This window comes from Ictidomys tridecemlineatus, chromosome 1, assembly GCF_052094955.1.
Source record: "Ictidomys tridecemlineatus isolate mIctTri1 chromosome 1, mIctTri1.hap1, whole genome shotgun sequence".
Classification (NCBI taxonomy): Eukaryota; Metazoa; Chordata; class Mammalia; order Rodentia; family Sciuridae; genus Ictidomys; species Ictidomys tridecemlineatus.
This window is the reverse complement of record NC_135477.1, coordinates 11,099,154-11,111,962: the sequence shown is the minus strand read 5'-3', so window position 1 is coordinate 11,111,962 and position 12,809 is coordinate 11,099,154. Positions and strand designations below refer to the sequence as shown.

At 40.1% G+C, this 12,809-nt stretch overlaps 1 long non-coding RNA gene across 2 annotated transcripts; it reads left to right on the top strand.

The window, feature by feature from the left end:
• Window positions 1-4,659: 4,659 nt before the first annotated feature.
• Window positions 4,660-11,613, top strand: LOC144376027 (uncharacterized). Of its 2 annotated transcripts, none has more exons than XR_013436027.1 (3): window positions 4,660-4,802; window positions 7,431-7,627; window positions 10,557-11,613. It is a non-coding gene; the product is annotated as an uncharacterized LOC144376027 (long non-coding RNA). The 2 variants fall into 2 exon arrangements; XR_013436021.1 differs by having other exon boundaries at window positions 4,670-4,802; window positions 7,411-7,627.
• The last annotated feature ends 1,196 nt before the right edge of the window (window positions 11,614-12,809 follow it).

The following is a 12,809-nucleotide window of genomic DNA, read 5'->3' as shown; positions in this document are numbered from 1 at the left end:
TAATTAATGAAGACTTTTTAGAAGATAGAGTATCTATATCTATTAAAATTTATAAGTGCATACCCAGCTGAGTGTGGAGGCACAGACCTGTAATTCCAGCGGCTTGGGAGGCTGAGCAGGAGGATCAAAAGTTTGAAACCAGCCTCAGTGAGACTCTGTCTCTAAATAAAATACGAAATAGGGCTGAGGATGTGGCTCAGTGGTCAAGTGCCCCTGAGTTCAATCCCCGGCACAAAAAAAAAAAAGTGCATGCCCAGCAATTTACTTTTTAAAAAATTGAGATAGGTCTCACTAAGTTACCCAGGCTGGCCTTGAACCTGCAGTCCTACTGCAGCAGCCTCCAGAGTAGCTGGGATTACAGGAATGCTCCTCCATGTCCAGCATATTTCTTAAGGGTTTGTTTCTAATTGTCACATGCTATGGTCTCTTACCAAAATTCATATGTTGAAATCCTAAACCCTAAATTGATGGTATTAGAATGTGGGGCCTTTTGAAGTTAATTAGATCATGAAAGTGGGGCCTCCCGTGAATATAAGCTTATAAATAGGCCTGGGAGAGATCTCTCAATCTTCTGCTACGTGATGTTACAGTGAGCAGACAGCTGTATATGAAGAAATGTGCTTTTATCAGACACTAAATCTGCTGACACCTTGATCTTGGACTTCCCAGCCTGCAGAACTGTAAGAAATAAATTTCTATTGTTTAGAAGCCACCTAGTTTATGGTATATTGTTATAACAGATTGAAGGGACTAAGGCATTCCAGAGCCCCAGGGTTTACTCTTTGGCCATCAAACAAATCCAAGTAGATTATGAAGTAAGTTCTGGATCATTCCACTTCCATTTGAGACTAACTATCACAGCCTCACAGATCACTGTGGAAGATTGTCTGTGGTCTGGGCCCCAGTATTTTTACTCAGAGCATAGATACTTCTGCTGGTTCTTGGAGGAGGATGGAAGATCTCACTGACTCACTGATAAACTCTGTAAACCAGGACTTTTGATCTGGCCCCTATGCCCAGACTATGCAAGGGGTGGGGGCTAACTACCCCAGGAACAGCAGATCAGGACTGGTTCCAAGGTCTACTATTCCACACATGTCTCTTGTCACCTTTTCTCCTTGGAGGTATTGGAATCACCTAGTGAGTCTAGCACATTTCCTCTTAAAACCCTCTAAACACAAAATAATGTGATTGTAGATCTTAATTCCAGACAAGGGAATGTTCATGGGAGACTATCTAAGTGAAAGCAAGGGTTCAACTCTTTACTGCAGAGAGAAGAAGGGGCTACCTTTAATGATTCAAAGTTTTTGTTTGTAGCTGCTCTTTTGCAAAAGAGGAGGGGAAAACCCCACAGAAATACAATCTCTGGCCAGGCTCCACATATCTAATATAAATTGCCTAAGAGCCTATGCTTGGTTGGCTGGGGCAATCATAACAAGAAGCTAGAAGCCTGAGACCAGAGTATGTTGTCAGGTTTCTGTGGCCCTCCACTTGGCTTGCAGCAGCCACCAGGAGGTGGCTGTCTCTTGTGTTTATGTTTCTTCTTATCATAAGGTCACTTTGTTAGATTGGATTAGGGGACACCCCAATGGCTTTCTTTTAACTTAATCACCTCTCTAAAGGCCTTGTCTCAAATACAGTCATATTCTGAGGTACTGGGTGTGAGAGTTTCAAAATAAATTTTGAAGGGACACAATTCAGCCTATAACAGTAACTGAAATATGTTAAGATTTTATAATTTTCCTGGTTGATTTGATGGTGTATTTAAAGTAGGGACTGATGCAGATTCATGTGAAGGTTAATAAAGGAAGTTCACTGGAGGGTCTATATTCCTTATAAATGCTTTGTAAAACCTTACTAAATATTGCAAAGGCCGATGATACCTGAGTACAAGTATATACTTGGCTTCCAAACTGATTCTGAATCTGCATCTCCTCAACCCCAATACTGCTTATTTTCTGTGAGAACTGGATATATAAATAGCTACTCCCTATGACAGTAAGCATAGGGAATCCAAAGGCGCATAGTTCATGGTGCTGCCCTCAGTCTAGTGGGAGAAACAGAAGAGCCATATACACACCTATGTATACTCAAATGAAAAACTGTTATCCTAGCTCTGTGGCCAAATGCTATCAAACCCTGGAAGAGGAAGAGATTAGTTTTTCCTAGGGTTGTTTTTTTAAAAATTTTTTTGAATTATTTTTTAATATTTATTTTTTAGTTTTCGGCAGACACAACATCTTTGTTTGTATGTGGTGCTGAGGATCGAATCTGGACCGCACACTTGAGCCACATCCCCAGCCCCTTGCTTAGGTTTAACACAGAAATGGCATTGAAATCTTGATGATGTCAAATTTCCCAAGGTTAAAAGCAAGTAAACTTGCACAAAATATGGCAGCATTATGATAAAAGTGGAAAACAAGAAACTAATATCCATCAAGGGACAATGGAAATAATAATCTTTTCATACACAAAATCATATCTCAACAGTTAAAATTACCAAACCAGAGTTATACGGAACTTGGATAAATGTGAATAAATCTTTTAATAAAAACATAAAGTTGAGCAAGACAAGCAAGTTGCAGACAAATACAAATGGTACACTACAGAATAGGAGCCTGTGAAGTACAGCCATCAGCCATGTGACTGGAGTCTAAGCTCTTGGGGCTATTTTCTGGCACTGCCACTTGCAAGTCCTGTGAACCTGGGCAAGTTGCATCACCTTTCATTTTCATCACCTGTAAGTTGGGAGTCAGAACAGGCCCTGCACACGGGGTGATGTGGAGATTTAAGGAAGTGATATGAATAAAACACAACAATGCCCAGCAGTCAAGAAGTGTGAGTAGCTCAGTGGCACAGCACTTGCCTAGTATGTGTGAGGCACTGGGTTCTATCCTCAGCACCACATAAAAATAAACAAAACAAAGGCATTCTGTCCATTCACAACTACAAAAAATAAATAAATTTAAAGTGAGCTACTGTTAAATTGGTGTAAAGTTTCAAAGTAAGGAAAACAATATTTTATGGGATGATATGTGTTAAAGTTTTAAAACAGGAAAATAACAACCTAACAAAATAACAGGGGAAGGGAATTGAGGAAGACTAGGGGTAGCTTTGATTTCTTTTGTGAATTCTGATGTCCTAAGTTGGTTTGTGACTACACATCTTCCTTAGAATGTGTTGAATAAAATAAAATGTATAGGAGGCCATTGTTTTGGACTAAGCTCCTGCACTAAGCCCAACAGAACACAGCAAACTAAAAGGAAATGACTCATCCTAAATGCCAAGTAATCAAACTCAACTTGAAAATGGGGCCTGTTTTCAGAAAACAGGCGATTCACAATGACCCATCAGAAGAGGCCCAATTTACCTGAGTAGCAGAGAAGGCAGAAAGAAAGCCTGTTTTAACCCCAAAATGAAATAACTTTGAAACGGCCAATCCCCTTTTGTTCTTCATTTCTGCTTTTTTCTTTTCTTTTCTTTTTCTTTTTCTGTCTATAAAGCCAGCCTCTTCTCAGCTTAAAATTCAAGCCTGTGCAGAGGCTGTTGCCTATAATTCTAGTGAGTAGAGAGGCTGAGGCAGCCTCATAAGTTGGAAGGTAGCCTGGGCAATTTAGTGAGATCCCGTTCCAAAAAAAAAAAAAAAAAAAAAAGAGGTTGTATAACACCCCTGGGTTCAATATCCAATAGCTAAACAAATCAGTAAATAAACGGTTGTGATTTTGTCTTTATAGAGAGTTGGTATTCATGTATGAAATATTTCATAGTAAAAAAAAACTTTTTTTTTTTTTTTTAAAGAGAGAGGGAGAGAGAGAGGATTTTTTAATATTTATTTTTTAGTATTTGGCGGACACAACATCTTTGTATGTGGTGCTGAGGATTCAACCTGGGCCTCACGCATGCCAAGCGAGCGCGCTACCGCTTGAGCCACATCCCCAGCCCATAAAAAAACTTTTTAAAAGATGGGGGTGGGATTGTGTGCTGATAAGCACGAAGGTCTTCTTCATGGTTCATTTTGTGTGATATGGAGCTGGAGGTGGGCAGAGAACACAGGAGGAAGGATCCTGGAGTCACCCAAACGTTTTGTTTTGTCCAGTTTCTTCCTATCCTTCAGATCTTGGTTCTGGAATCCCTTCCTCAGGCTTCCTTGGCTTCCTAGACACCCATCTTCAATCAGCACACCTCTATTTATCAACACACTACACTTGCGTTCCTAGGATTATCACTCAGACGCCTCCTAGTATTATTTTTTTACTTCGATAGTTGTCATCTTCCTCACTAGAATGTTTGTGGTCAACACTGTTCCTGGTACGTGTTAGGTCCTCGATTATTTATTGTTTTCAATTTCCGAAAAGCTGGATGAATGAGTGAATGAATGGGGGCACTCCCCCATCCTCAGGCTACCTCAATTTTCAGGAACTGGGTAACTTGTCCTTTGGAGCCAGTTTGCAAGAAGGAGCTAGAATGAGGAGGGTAGAGAAGCTTGGAGTGGGCTGAGGAGCTGGCCGATGAAGATCGGGTTAGGGAAACCGCGAGGGCCCGGGTGGTTGGGACAGGTTCCAGCAGGTCAAGGTCCAAGGACCTCCGAATGCGGAGCCGGAAGACGTCCGACCAGCTGAGGCGGGGCCGGGCCGGGCCGAGGTGGGGCCTCCTTGAGGGGCGGGCCCACATGTGAGGGGCGGGGCCTCCTCGAGGGGCGGGGCTGGCGGTCTGGGGCCAGAGCGGCGCGCAGCGGCGGCTGCAGAAGATGGCTGCGACTGGGGCGGCGGACACTCAGCTGATGCTCGGGGTTGGGCTGATCGGTGAGGACGCAGGCGCCCACCCCAGTTCCGGCGCCGCCTGCGTGGGAGGCCGTGGCTCCGGTGGTGTTGGGCCTGGGCTGGGAGCAGCGGGGCCTGGCCTTCTAGGCGCGGGGGCCTGCGGCCGCGCGGGGAGCCTGCAGGTCCCGAGGCCGCCCGGGCCACCCGGACGCCAGGACCGAGCTCCTCCAGCACGCCTGAGATTGCCGGGCGGAGCCCGAGGTTCGGGCTGCCGTAGACCTGGGAGACTGCCGAGGCCGGGTGGGCCGGGTGGGAGCCGCTCCCGAGCGGCGAGCCGGGAGATGGCTGGCCATCCTGCGGAGCGGCGCCAGCGGCGCCGCGGAGCCCCGGCCCGGGTGGTGGGATCTAGCGGTTGGAGACCCAGTGGCTGGGCCCGGGTGCTGGGCGTTACACACAGATTAACGATACCCCGTGTGGGTAACCTCAGATGTAAGCCCAAGGTGTCATTTGTGCACGACACACGCTGGGAATACCAGTGGAGAACTCCGGCATCATATGATCGAGCTCGTGCGCGGAGCTGGAGTTCCTGCACACTCTCCAGTGGGATCCCGGTTAGCTTTGAGGAGTTGATGGTTGGGAAGTTCGTTGGATCTCGGGGCAAACAAGAACGTGTGCAGTGCTTGAGGGGTGGGCATCTCAAGGAGTCATTTGTCAGCACTCAGCTGCCTGAAGGAAAATAAACGTCTATCGTTTCTTTTTGAAAAAGTCTTATTCTCCTGAGGTTTTAACACACCCTCAAATGCTCTTTCTATCCCCACAAAGTACAAGAACATTGCTTAGACTTAGAGAACTGGAGAAATGTGTTGATTATTTTTTCATTGTCTCAAAAGAGTACATTTATCAGGGAACAGCTTCCTGAATTCATTTCTAACCCGATTTGAAAACTGCTTTAAAGCAAAACCTAAAATACAGCCAGAAGTTACTTCTGAATTAAGGACGAGGGAGACTGACTTTATCTAGTAGCAAGGAAGAAAAAGATAACTTATCATTGTGTGTGTGTGTGTGTGTGTGTGTGTGTGTGTGTGTGTGGTGCTGGGGATTGAACCCAGGGCCTTGTGCATGTGAGGCAAGCATTCTACCAATTGAGCTATATTCCCAGCCCCTTATCATCATATTTTTTAATTCAGAAGATTTGTTTTTCATATTGACATGCATTTAGAAGGGATTTGTTTCAAAATAAAGGTGGTGCCAGTGGTGTGGTGACATCTGTAGTCCCAGCTACATAGGGGATCGAGGCAAGAGGATTGCTTGGTTCAAGCCCAGGCAGAGCAACATAGCAAGACCTCATCTCTTTAAAAATTATTGTAGCCTGTTTTGGTGGCCCACACCTGTAATCCCAGCAACTTGGGACACTGAGGCTGGAGGATTAAGTGTAGGAGGCCAGTCTTAGCAGTTTAGTGAGTTCCTAAGTAACTTAGTGAGACCCTGTCTCAAAATAAAAAGAGCCGGGCATGTAACTCAATGGTAAAAAGCCCCTAGGTTCAATCCCCTGTACCTAATAATAATAATAATAAAATAAAAAATTTTATAAGGGGAGGGAGGGATATCCCTTTCCCATATGAAAAATGAAAGACCTGGTTTTGATAATTGTTGAAGATCAGTGATAGAGAAGGGAAATTAATTTTATTATTCTCTAATTTTTACATAGTTGATATTTTCCATAATATAAGAGCTTTTAAAATGTTTATATTATTTAATCTAGTTACACATTTAAAATCATACTGCATAAAAAGTCTATCAAAACTTGTATTTAAAAAATTATATATATAAATATATTTTAAATATATGAATATATATATATTTCCCCCCAGAGCCAAACCTAGAGACTTACACCAGTCCTCTACCACAGAACTGTATCCCCCAGTTCCCAAATGTAATTTTTACTGCTATATATGCAGTAGGCTGTTTCTCTAAAGTTTAAGTTCTTTTTGCCTTGCTTCCCCCCACCCTTTGCTTTAAATCAAACAAGGGCCGCTTGCATTATGCCAGGCAAGCACTCTACTACTCAGTTACAGTTATACCCCTAGCCCCGTGAATTTTATTATTAGCAAAGTTTTCTTTTTATAATTGAGGTATTTGATGATAAAGCTACACATATGACTGGATAAAACTTTATTATTTATTATTATTTTAAAAACTTCAGGGACTGGGAATTTGCACAATTGGTATATGACATGATTTAAAAGAAATGACACCATCTTCTTCACTTCTTATTTAAAAAAAATTTTTTTTCAGCACCAGCTGTGGGATGCTATATCCCTTTTTCTTTTTCTTTTATAACAAATCTTTTCTATATTTATTAAAGATTCTTAGAACTAGATAAAAACTTAGTATAATTACAAGTAAATAATATTGGTGTGGGAGGAGATAGGGAGGATATACCAAATATCTATAGCTAAATTTTCATTTGTGATTTGTCATAAAAAAACTTTTACTCTGGTGTCTACAGTTCAAAATCATGAATTCATGGGAATTGGTGTCTCTAGTGCTCCAGGTTTCTTTGTAAAATGGGGTATTAAAACTGATTCCACTAGGTGCCTGTGAGTAACCAATCAATTCACTTCCTTGCTGCTGTTTGGCATTCTCACAGTGACCATCTTTCCACCGTAGAAAAGGACACAAATGGAGAAGTTCTGTGGGTGTGGTGTTACCCTTCCACGACAGCCGCATTAAGGAATCTGCTGCTCAGAAAATGCTGTCTCACAGACGAAAACAAACTTCTCCATCCCTTTGTCTTTGGGCAGTACAGAAGAACATGGTTTTATATCACAACAATTGAAGTTCCAGATTCTTCAGTTTTGAAAAAGGTATGACTGCAAAAATTTTAAGTGATATAAAATTGTTCCAAAACTCAGCTTTAGATCTTATTTATGGAAAACATTGCTACTTTCATTTGGGAATGTTTTCTTTCATACTTCACTCGTTGATTCTATAAGTATTTTTTGTGGTTGGTAGAGTGGTAACCAATACTGACACATTTGGTCTCCTCCTTATCAAGGTTATAGTTGGGTGGAGTAAAAATGTAAAAGTAGTTTTAAAGCCATGACTGGTTAAAAGTGGAAAGAAGTATTCTTCCATAATTAGAAGCTATCTTAGAAGATATAATTATTCTTGGCAGATTTAAGTTTTTTTCATTTGCTTATAAATAATAAGGATATATTAGGAATTTAAAAATGATAATTAAGAAAATTCATGTATTGGGCTGGGATTGTGGCTCAGTGGTAGAGCGCTTGCCTAGCATGTGTGAGGCACTGGGTTTGATTCTCAGCATCACATACCAATAAATAGACAAAGTAATTCATCAACAACTAATAAAAATGTTTAAAAAAAAAGAAAATTCTTGTATTAAGAAGGCTTTTATTGGTGTGTTGTTTCATAAGAATGGTATCAGTGAAAGGCTGGGAATGTAGCTCAGTGGTAGAGTGCTCATCTAGAATGGGTGAAACTGGGTTCAATCCCCAGTACTGACAAAAAATAAAATAAAATAACAATAGTATCAATGTGACATGGTGAAATCATTACATGGTTATTGTAGACTTTCCTAATCACAAGCAGGCAGGTTTTTTCAAAGGAAAGAATATTAGGTAGGGTTGGGGCTGTAGCTCAGTGGCAGAGCACTTGCCTAGCATGTGTGAGGCACTGGGTTCTCCTCAGCACCACATTAAAATAAATAAATAAATAAAGGCATGCTATCCATCTGTAACTATAAAAAAGATTTTTTTTTTTTTAAAAAAAGGAATATTAGAATGAAGTGGCTGAACCTCTGGCATATACCATACACCAGAGGCAATTCTCTTCCCTTTTTTGGGTTAATTTTTTTCAGCTGTAATGGAACTATATGAAGCATGTACAGAAAACGAATTTAAAACTTAAGAAATTACATTTAAAATATTAAGAAGGCAACAATTTAGGAATGGTTCCAAGTTAAAGACAAAATAGAGACTTATAATTAGAAAATGTAAATATGCAAGAAGATAGGTTCCAAGCTGTTTAAGATCTTTAGTGTCTGTCCTTAAAGTTTTTGATGAGAAGTCTTGATGCAGCTTCCAGTGCACTTATCTCATGTTTTGCACTAAAGACTGCAAGTTATGGCAGCATCACTGTCAGCAAGATTTAGAGAAAGTTCTTATGCTTCAAGTGTGATTTAAAAAAAATTTTTTTTCTTCAATGCTTTTGCTTTTAATAAAGTTCTGAGTTTTGTCTTATTAATGGAAATATCAGGCATATGATTATCAGAAATATATATTTACAATAATAGAGGCATATAAATAAAGGAAGCTTGTTCGAATAATACCATTTATTTATTTATTTTCATTGTAGATGGACACAATATCTTTATTTATTTATATTATATGCATTGCTGAGAATAGAACTCTCAGTGCCTCACACATGCTAGACAAGGGCTGTACCACTGAGCTACAACCTCAGCCCTAGAATAATACTCCTTAGAGCACTGTATAGAGAGTTGACTATTTCAGAATCTGACATGTATTTTGCTGTTTTCCATTCTGTCTCATTGATGAAAAACAGTTGCTAAATTGATAGGTCTGGTTCTTTTATATATATAATATTTGTGGGCGTATGTGTGTATGTGCTGGGGATTGAACCCAGGGCCTTGTGCATGGGAAGCAAGCACTCTACCAACTGAGTTATATCCCCAGCCCTATAAGGATGGAATTAAAAAAAAAAAAATTTTTAGTCGTAGATAGACACAATACCTTTATTTTATTTATTTGTTTATTTATTTTTTTATTGAAGATTGAACCTAGTGCCTCATACACACTAGGCAAGCACTTTATCACTGAACTATAATTGCAACCCTCATAGGTCTGATTTAGCGGTCCTAGTTTTGCTTTGACGAGTGTTTTTATTTATTTTTTTGGCCTCTTTTTTTTTAACTGGTTGTTTAAAACATTACAAAGCTCTTGACATATCATATTTCATACATTAGATTCAAGTGGGTTATTAACTCCCATTTTTACCCCAAATACAGATTGCAGAATCACATCAGTTACACATCCACATTTTTACATAATGCCATATTAGTAATTGTTGTATTCTGCTACCTTTCCTATCCTCTACTATCCCCCCCTCCACTCCCCTCCCATCTTCTCTCTCTATCCCATCTACTGCAATTCATTTCTCTCCTTGTTTATTTTCCCATTCCTCTCACAACCTCTTATATGTAATTTTGTATAACAATGAGGGTCTCCTTCCATTTCCATGCAATTTCCCTTTTCTCTCCCTTTCCCTCCCACCTCATGTCTCTGTTTAACGTTAATCTTTTCCTCCTGCTCTTCCTCCCTGCTCTGTTCTTAGTTGCTCTCATTATATCAAAGAAGACATTTGGCATTTGTTTTTTGGGGATGACGAGTGTTTTTAAACCAACACTGGCTACTAAAAAAATTTACGTTTTTTGATATATGAGTGAAATTTTTTGTGTGTTTTTGAAAAAATATTTCTAAAATTATTGGATTTTTATGTAGGAAATTAAATATCTGAATGTAAATATCTTACTAAATACATGTACATATAAATAAATACATACTTATCTATTATAAATAAACATATACAAGTAATAGAGAAGCAAGTGAGAACTTTTTATATTTTCAGCTTTTCCTTTTAATGCTGGTATTTCTTGTACAAGAGGTTTGCTAGACCAAAGTAATAAATTACCCTTCTGTTAAAGTATTTATTAAATTCTATTAAGGTATCCTTTTTGTTTCTTTCGGACAGGTGACTCATTTTTCTATTGTTCTGACCGCCAAAGATTTTAATCCAGAGAAATATGCTGCCTTCGCTAGGATATTGTGTAGGTCTGTATGAAAACTGTGTTAAATGCTAATATGCCAAAATGAAGATCACACTCAATAAAGCAGATTTCTACATGGAGGAAGCCAATTTCAGCCCTCTGTTCCCCTAACTCACCCTGTAGTGGCCCTCCAAAGCCTCTTTTGTAAAGAAGGACTTTCTGTTCTGCTTTGTTAATTTTGCACCTGATCTGGGAGAATGGGCTAAGGGAAGAGAAAAAGCAGTTTGCATAGCTGTCGTAGTCTGGATGCCTCAGGTTACTTGCCGTTTTTTATCTGTTACTTCTACTGACTTTTAACCTAGGAAGTTTCTTTTGCAGGATGGATAAATTAAATACTTGACCAAGTGGTAAACTGGTTCATATGTGTCAATACCTGTGTGTGGCAGTGATTTGGGGTAAAGTTAATAGATATTTTGAATTCTGCCAAAGCACAGAAAAATATTTTTTTTAGCTAGACTGCTGAGGGGCTGGGAAATTGTGATTGATATATTAATTGTGATTCAAGTAGATTCTTTTAGTTACATCCCTGCTATTGAAAATAGTTATCTAAAATATACCAATCTGTTTTTTTTTTTTTAAAGAGAGAGTGAGAGAGGAGAGAGAGAGAGAGAGAATTTTTAATATTTATTTTTTAGTTCTCGGCGGACACAACATCTTTGTTGGTATGTGGTGCTGAGGATCGAACCCGGGCCGCACGCATGCCAGGCGAGCGCGCTACCGCTTGAGCCACATCCCCAGCCCTACCAATCTGTTTTTTTCTCAAGTATATCTAAATGACTTAATGAAATTGTGTCCTATTATTAGGGGCATTGACTCTTTAATGATGGAGGTTTCTATAAGTTTTAGTTTTCATGTCGTTCTTTTTAATATTACCACTTGAAAAAATTGCAATTCTAGATGTTATGTATAGTTTTGTGGAAAAGTAGAAGAAATTGTTTTTCCCACTGTAAACCCAATAAATGGTTGCTTTTTTGCATTTTTCATGCTGCATATCCCCCCACATACATGTGCACTAAACAAAAAAAATTAAAAAACAAAAACTTAAATCTTATTACTTAAGTGTTTCAGTTAGATTATATTTTTGACTGAGTTTTTTTTACCATTTGTGCTGCTAGCTACAGTAAGAAAGACCTCTTGCTGTTGTAAGGTAAATTCCAGGCACATGGCTCACTATGGAATATAAACAACTTTCTGCTATTGTGGCACTGACATGGAGGGTAGCTATGATTCCTAGAAGAGACGCTACCCAGAAGCCATAAACCAAAAACACTACAGAGGTATTTTTTAAAATATTTTTTTAGATGTTGATGGACCTTTATTTTATTCATTTATTTATATGTAGTGCTGAGAATCAAACTCAGTGCCTCACACATGCTAGGCAAGTGCTCTACCACTGAGCCACAACCCCAGCCTAAAAGAGGTTTTTTTGAACAAATACTGGACTCCCATTTCACTTGATGGAGTCAGGGTTAGGTTACTCAACTGAAATCCCTGGGAGATACTCTAGGATCCAGAAGGCAGGGTTGTTTCAGACCCCACTTCCTGTCCGGGAGGATACCTAGAGGGTCTTTAGCTTCTGCAGTGCCTGGGTGGGGTAGCATTTTGGATTCTCTTCTCCATCATGGAGTAAAAGAAATAAGGACTTGGAGCTCTTGCCAGCCATCTCCTCTACCCCTACCCTGCATCGCATGCCCACACGTATGTCTACGTGCTTATGCGCAGGCAAATGCTTCTTCATGGAGGTGAGGTCAGCATGGAGGTGCTCCTTCTACTTCTGGGCAGAGAAGCAGGCAGGCTTGCCTCCCACAACACATTGCTCACAGTGGCAGCAAAAGCCACATGCTCAGGCTTCAGTCCCTTGGTGGCACCCTCTGCCATGACCTCCTTTATCCTCTAGTCCCTGTAGCAGTGGCCCTGGTGAAGAACCATGGTTTTCTGAACACCTGGACTCAGCTGTGACAGATGTGACAGCCTATGGAGTCTGTCTGGACAAGGCCCACTGGATTGCACTGTGTAGTTCTCCCAGGGAGTAGTTTAGGAATTCCTTTCTCTGTTGTGTCCTTCACAGCCCAGAGTTGCCACCTAGGAAGTCGTCTTATTCATCAACTTTTATGTTTGTCTTCTGCATTACTGTATATTATTTCTATTTTGTAATGTTAATGGCATTTTTGTTGGTG